Genomic DNA, 6,259 nt, shown 5'->3' with positions numbered 1-6,259 from the left:
TAATAAAAATAACATTAAATATTTCTGCAAACAAATAAAAAAAAAGTGTTTTTTTTTATTTTAGTCAATATTTTATTTTCTACACACCTGTCGTTTTTCCAGTTTACCAGCTTTAACAGCTGTTTTGCTTTTTTCACCACATCATCTGTTGCTATTCGTTTAGAAATGTATTTACCTCATGTAATCCATCAATTCCACTAGTCGAACTAACAAAGTTTTAAACTCTTCTTGGCTTTTGCTTAAGAAAATTTAAAATTCTAACTTGACTTATTTTAGTTTAAAGATCGGTCTGTTTTTCAAGTGTTTTCAAGAATTAATTTATAATTTCACTGATTAATTAATTATATTAAAATAATATTATACTAAGTGTAACCCAAAGAGATATATAACATGGTAGTCAACTACCACTAAAAGTGTGCCTAAACTAATATTCTCAATATACTCATAATGTAGGGACGGCTCATTTCTAGATTTTTCTTTGTAAACCCAAGTCAATACCCTTTAGAGCAGTGATTCCCAAGCTTTTCTTGGTCAAGGACGACCACTTTAATATTTTTGTTTTTAGTAAGAATTATAAACTGTATTATTATTTTAATATGCTTTATATATAGGCTAAAAAATAGATATATAATTATTTGAAAATGTTTTATGCTTATTTTCTAGTAAATGAGGTCTCAGTGGACAAACTACAAACTATGTATCCATACCTGTTAAATTTGATTAACAGACCATTTTGAACCATCTCGTGGTTAATCACCTGGTGTCCGCCTACCACCAGTTGCGAACCATTGCTTTAGAGGCAACTTTAACCTTGTTTTTTAGCAAGAAAATATTACAGAGACCAGAGTAAATAATAATCTGATTATGAAATATCAAAACTATACTACGGTGAATGTATCAAAACATTGGAGTAATAAAGTATGATATATAAATATTTGGCAACGTTTTAGGTTTTTAATTTGGTCTGACTATTAAATCTGAAAAGCACGCTTTATTGCTAGTAATATATATAACCATATTTATTGAATGAAATGCATACATAATTATTTTACGATTTATATATTGTTATGAAAAACATCATATATATTAATAATAAAAATTGGTTTTTGTAAACATGATTTCTTTACAAAGATTGCAATCAAATTGTTTTATTAAAACAACTAATCTCTCATAACTTACAGACACGTTCTAATAATTCTTATCTTAACTTCTTATAAATACCTGTGAAAAAGACCATTAATTAAACTATGTAATCGTATAAAACGTGTGTTAAGATTTATTTGTATATATCGTATTATAGATACTATAGTCTGATTTAAAATGTCGTTTATATATATGGAGACTTCCGAGAAATATACATAATATTTAATGAAGTAAAGCATACTTTTTATGTATGATGATGATGTAAATACTAATATACCTATCATATAATATAATATATATATAAATATTTATATATATATATTTAATAAATACTTTTAAGTGTATCAACAGTTTTAGTATAACGTTACGTTATTAAAATGACTTGATGTCTGACTGGTTTCCAGTAAAGTTATTGAGTACACCTACAAATCAGACACGTAGATAGGGATGAGGGGTCTTAACGCTTAATTTATACATAAGTATATATTCCTTGTTAATAAATCATGTGCCGTTCAATAAGATAAAAATATTTTTTTTTATGTTAGTGAAATTATTTAAAAGCTATTCTGATCCACTATCGATCGTATATATTTTCACTTTAAAGAAGGTAGAATCTTCCTCGAGATTCAGCTATATGGTTTATTTTATTATTGGGATTTATATGTAGTGTTCTTCATATCAACTGTTTATAGTTATAACAATACTTTGGTTTACGTACGTGTACAACATGCGAGACATGTTTGCCATTTCTTGTACTACAAGATACGCCTAAACAGATGAGCATGCCGACGTCGTATCTGTCAACTTTGTTCTTGGAAAATTAGCTACAGCATTTGCAAAAGTTGTCAACACATAAGTTTCGTTCGGAATCTGTTTGTTTTGAAAGTTCATCAAAAGTATTAAATTAAAATATCTAATAACAACTTAAAATGTATTTTGTTTAATTTTATCTCAATTTTCACTTAAAAGTATAACTCACATTTCCTTTTATTTACCAAGTGTTTTTATTTTGTAATTGAAGCCATAATTGACACATAATTTCATTATCATTATCACTGTCACCGTCACTGTTACCGTCACTGTCACTGTCATCATCAATAAAATATTTAACATTTTCTGTTTGTCTGTTTGAAAAATAGTACTCGCTACTAAATGAAGTAAGAAAAATGTTGCATTTCTATTTAATAAATAAAATTCATAATTCTTTTAGTCTGTCTTAGTCTGTAATTAATTTGCTGAAGTGATTTCTCTCATTTGTGTGATATATATTATTTGAAAGTCATCGAAAGAAATGGACGCGAACTCGGACCCGAAATGTCGAATCTAAACTATTCGTTATCTCTTGTTTTTATTTAAAGATCATGTTGTGAACTCCAGATCTTATCCTAAGTGCTTGCAAAACATATCTTTCTTCGTTTTCCTTCGAAAGCAAAGATTTCCTTCTTTCGCTTTTACTAAATATATCTCGGTAAATCGACCACAACCACAAACTGAATTTTTATGTCGATTTCAGGTGTTACTAAAGAGGTCATTCAGGTTAGTCGTCTTTAATGTTTTGAGTTTGAAATAGTTAAACCAGTTCCCTTATAAACTATCAGTTTTAAAAGGAATATTTGCAGAAATCTAACACATGCCAATTTGCTATATATTTTCTGTCCCTTTAAACTTTTCTTAAGCAAAAATTTAATTACAAAGAAGAATTCAAATTTTTGTCTTATTAAAAAAAGCATTGGAACCTTGACTTTAAATGGCTTGTAAAGAGGGAATAAATTAATGGATGGAAATTAAATTTTGGTTATGTTTTTAAATAAGATAAAATGTTAAAATTACATTGAAAGTTTGGAATGAATGGATAGATAACCACCGTTCTTGAAATATTAGTGAATATGTTATAGTATACAGCTTATATATATGCATATTCACAACCAAATGTATTCAACAAATTGACAGCAAGTATTAGAAGAAGAAGGTCTAGATCGGATCGCAGAGGTTGTAAAGATCATTTTATTGGTGTATTCTTTTTAGATTTTACTTTATTTAGCCTAAATACGCTAAGCTAAGCCTTTGTTAAATGTGTTAAAAGTCCTATCATTAGGAAAACAGATTAAATAAAGAACAAGCTTCTAAATTTCCTACCATAGAATAACATTTTAGAAAAATTTTGAAAAATAATTTAGATTGAGTGCAAACAGAATAACATAAGCAAATGCACACATCCGCACAAGCCTGGGTGAATAAGATATGTTAGCCCAGAAAGGTGTTGTGACTTGTAGCGCCATAGGCTGGTTTCTTCTTTCTATACAACAACAGTAAATTGAAATGTCACTCAAAGCAGTCACAATTGTAAAAATATGTGTAGGGTATGCGAACACAAGTGTTACTTGTACTACAGCTCTTCACCTCAAAAGCAAAGCAAACGTATTTGAAGGACGATGTTATCAATATCAATTTCAAAATATTGCATATAAAACAGCACGATTTGCACAAACGTATGGCGGCGCACACACTCGTATCCATATATGGAAGTGCACATGATTAAATACATTAAAAAATGGTGCCAGCACTAAATGCGGTCAACTTGTGCCTTATGTAAATGCTTTCAGCAATTTCCCCCGCGTCAAGTATAGTCACTTCAGAAATGGCACATAGATTAAACTTGAAGATACTGTTTTGTACTTGGAATGAAGATAAAAGATTAAGTACAAGACTTAAGTGCGCGTTTTTCGTGCTTAAGAAATAAACAAAGATACGAATATAAGAAAATTTAAAATGCTATTTAATAAAAAAAAAGAAAGAAAAACAGTTTAAATAATTGGAAAATGGAAAAAATGAAAAAAATGCTTTTGGCATAAATCAACTCTTAGTACCTTTTTATGCTGCGTGTTGCCTTACTGAAGTGTTAACACCTGAAGTACATTTTTTCTCGTATTGAATTGCTTATTCTTATTGTGCTGTCCCCCAAAGGCGTATGCTGCACTCGTACCTTTAGACATTCAAAGTTTCAAAGTTTCAAAGTTTTATTATGTTTCTAGTTCACATTAAACTCAGTAAAAGTTATAAATTTAAAGTGGAAATTTTTTTTTTTGCTATAAAGTGTGTTATTTTACACTATTTATATTAAATAATATTAATTTGAACTGAAAATAGACATCTTCATGAAAAATATGAATAACCTTTAAGGAATTGTGAATCGGAAGTTGCATGAACTCTAAAAGGGCGAGTTAATATTTTTTCAACACTAATTAATAGAAATGCCAAACTGCAAAGTATGTCGAAAGCATTTGTCGTATGTCAATAAAAATTCATAAAGTAGGATTCTGACATCCTGGCTGGCATTTCAGCTACATTTCAACGTTTCTTCTTTCGCAACTATGCACAGAAATATGCACACGCGTCTGAACCATGCACAAACGTGATGTTTCGCAATTTGGTTGATTTTAATGGACAGCTTCCATGCCAACGTTACGCTACAACACTACACATATAAAACGAATATTAGTGATGTTACACGTGACACAGTAACTGTCACATTGTTCGTTGCATGTCACCTAAAGCGCCATTGAATACAGCGTACCCGTTGAGTTTGAAAAAATTCTTTGCAAACTTTGTCAGAGTATCTCAATCCCAATATTCTGCCTCACTGTCAGCATTGACTTTATTGCTTATAGTTTAGTTTGTATGAATATTTGCAGAGTTTCAATGTATTTCGATATTTCTAATTTGCTAAATTCTGTTTTTATTGCCTTTTTCAGAGAGTTTCGCTTGGTGTTGCGTCAGAATCCACTCTCGGTGTTTGCCGGCGATGTGCATATTGAAAACACACAAGGACCAATGGATTATGACATTTCAAGAATATACACAGGTTCATTAGAAGGTAAGTTTGGCGTGTTGTTATTGTTGTCATATTGCCAAGCATATACAATATACATTATCTTCAATGCAAACATACACATAAATGCCATTTGATTGAGCAGATATTATTAAAGTTCAAAATGAAAATCTCCTCCGAAATGCTTCATAACAATTTATCGTTTTTGACATAAAGCATTTGCCAATTCAAGTGTAACGTAAACGCAAACTTGCCAAAAACATATTCGAATATTCCAAGACACCAGCTTATGCGAGTATACGTGGAACGTACCAGTATTACCCGTGGATGTGTTTCATTTCGGCATTTCGTAGTATATTTCACTAAAGGAAGCGATTATTTATGATTTGGATTTCAGAAGTTTTATCACGTTCGATGCATTCGCTGCTGTTGCCAGAATATATGAGAAGGAATGAAACATTTCGTATGCGTGAGAATGGCGTTGAAGGAAGTTCTCATACTTTAGGCTTAACTCACTTCACTACGTCAATATATTGCTCACAGCTGTGCTTTGCTATTCGAAATTACATCAAATAGTTTATATCGAATTTTGGCTATTATTTTTTTAATAAGAATTCGAACTGAAATTTAAGTCTCCTATTAATTTAGCTTTAATAGCTTATCTAGAGGCAATTACGTATATAAATACAAAAAAAGATATTTCATTAAAGGACTGCATTAAGTTTAGTAGACATTTCTTAAGGCTTAAATTAAATTTTTATATTTATTCTTTTATTGGCAATAGGTTTTGAATTTTTTAAAATTTATAATTTATTTTTTTAAAAAATATATTTTGTTGAGATTTTAAATTAAGGTTTCATGTTGAAAATATTTTCATCAATCAAAACTGACTCCTATATAAACATTTCCTACCCACGTCTTTAAAGTGTTTCTAAATTAATTTTTTATGCAAATGTTTAAATGTTTTTGATATTTTTTCAAAGACCATAGAGTAGCATTTGGACAGGACATGCCTCTTATTTGACATTATAATATGGCATAGAAAATGATAAATTAATTTTTTCTGTTATATATTTTTTAAATATTGCATGAATAATTTTAATAAAATTTAATTTTAAAACGACATATTTAAAGCTGAAATTCCAAATTTGAGTGAGTATAATATTCAAATGTTCTTTCTGAAGTAGTTCTTATAAAAGAATACTACATTATTATTTTGATTACCAATAAATCAATTTCAATAATACCATTTGGTTAAGAATCGAAATATGGCCGTTATAGTGGGAT

Source organism: Teleopsis dalmanni, chromosome 2, assembly GCF_002237135.1.
Source record: "Teleopsis dalmanni isolate 2A chromosome 2, ASM223713v2, whole genome shotgun sequence".
NCBI classification, from domain to species: Eukaryota; Metazoa; Arthropoda; class Insecta; order Diptera; family Diopsidae; genus Teleopsis; species Teleopsis dalmanni.
This window is presented reverse-complemented; position numbering follows the sequence as displayed.